We start from the raw sequence: 2027 nt of genomic DNA on the forward strand, positions 1-2027 counted from the left end.
AAATAAGTTAACATTAATTAACATACAATAAGTAAGGTCCGATGGTCATGGTGGACAGAAAAAACAAAAAAAAACTCCAGACGGCTGGAGAAAAATAATAAAATCTGCAGGGATTCCAGACCATGAGACCGCCCAGTCCCCTCAGGGCATTCTACCTAACATAAATGAAACAGTCCTGTTTGTAGTTAGGGTTCTCACAGAAGGACTTGATGATGATGGTCACGTAGACTTCTGGCTTTCAGTCTATCAATGTTGTAGGATCATGATGCTTTAAGTAGGTGGTGGTGACGCCGGCTACCACCACAAAGAAACCGGAAAAAGAAACAGAAGAGAGAGTAGGGGTTAGTACGGATTTTAGAGCCACTATTTATAGTTATTATGATGAATTGAACATACAGAGTATCCAGATTAAGTTAAAGTGAAGTTAGGAGAAGGCCTTGTTAAAGTAATGTGTTTTCAGCAGTGTTTTAAAGTGCTCTACTGTATTAGCCTGGCGGATTCCTATTGGCAGGCTATTCCAGATTTTAGGTGCATAACAGCAGAAGGCCGCCTCACCACTTCTTTTAAGTTTAGCTTTTGGAATTGTAAGGAGACACTCATTTGAGGATCTAAGGTTACGATTTGGGATATAGGGTCTCAGACATTCCGATATATAAGATGGAGCGAGATTATTTAAGGCTTTATAAACCATAAGCAGAATTTTAAAGTCAATTCTGAAAGACACAGGTAACCAGTGTAGCAACATCAAAACTGGAGAAATGTGTTCAGAATTTTTTTTCCTAGTTAGGATTCTAGCAGCTGCATTCTGCACTCGTTGCAAACGATTTATGTCTTTTTTGGGTAGTCCTGAGAGGAGTGCATTACAGTAATCTAGTCAACTGAAAACAAAAGCGTGAATTAATTTCTCAGCATCTTTCAATGATATAAGAGGTCTAACACTTGCTATGTTTCTTAAGTGAAAAAATGCTGTCCTAATGGTCTGATGAATATGCGATTTAAAATTCAGGTTACAGTCAACAATTACCCCTAAGTTTTTTACTTCCGTCTTAACTTTTAATCCTAATGCATCAAGTTTATTTCTGATAACCTCATTGAATCCATTATTGCCAATCACTAAAATTTCAGTTTTCTCTTTATTTAGTTTCAGAAAATTACTATTCATCCATTCAGAAATACCAGTAAGACATTGTGTTAGTGAATCGAGAGAGTCGGTGTCATCAGGTGCTATTGATAAGTACAGCTGTGTGTCATCAGCATAGCTGTGGTAGCTCACGTTGTAATCTGAGATAATCTGACCTAACGGAAGCATATAGATTGAGAAAAGCAGCGGACCCAGGATAGAGCCTTGTGGAACACCATATAGGATATCATGTGTCTTTGAGTTGTAATTACCACAACTAACAAAGAATTTTCTCCCTGCCAGGTAGGATTCAAACCAATTTAAGACACTGCCAGAGAGAACCACCCATTGACTAAGGCGATTTCTAAGAATATTGTGATCAATGGTGTCAAATGCGGCACTCAGATCTAGGAGGATGAGAACAGATAAATGGCCTCTGTCTGCATTTACCCGCAAGTCATTTACTACTTTAATGAGTGCAGTTTCTGTGCTGTGATTTGTTCTGAAACCTGACTGAAATTTATCAGGAATAGCATGTTTATTGAGGTGGTCATTTAATTGCAAAATGACTGCCTTCTCTAGAATTTAACTTAAGAAGGGCAGGTTAGAGAAGGGTCTAAAATTTTCAAAAGCAGAGGGGTCAAGATTATTTTTCTTGAGCAGGAGTTTAACTACAGCAGTCTTAAGACAGTCTGGGAAGACCCCCGTATTTAATGAAAAATTTATTACGTCAAGAATATTATCAATTAGCACCCCCGATACTTCTTTGAAAAACCTTGCTGGTAATGGGTCAAGGACGCAGGTGGTTTTACACTCCAGTACATTGCGGTGAATGCTGGTAACAGTCAGTCTAGTGCCATTACAGAGACCTCTTGCTAGTATGAGGTTTCTGAGAAGCATGACGACT

The 2027-nt window shown here is 38.6% G+C and overlaps 1 long non-coding RNA gene across 1 annotated transcript in view; it reads right to left on the reverse strand.

The window, feature by feature from the left end:
- Positions 1-169: 169 nt before the first annotated feature.
- LOC120535606 overlaps positions 170-2027 on the reverse strand; it is a 26483-nt gene continuing 24625 nt past the window's right edge. Inside the window, exon 4 of the long non-coding RNA XR_005634928.1 lies at positions 170-294. This is a non-coding gene — a long non-coding RNA (uncharacterized LOC120535606). The remainder of the gene's footprint in view (positions 295-2027) is intronic.

This window comes from Polypterus senegalus, chromosome 9 (genome assembly GCF_016835505.1).
Source record: "Polypterus senegalus isolate Bchr_013 chromosome 9, ASM1683550v1, whole genome shotgun sequence".
NCBI lineage: Eukaryota > Metazoa > Chordata > Cladistia > Polypteriformes > Polypteridae > Polypterus > Polypterus senegalus.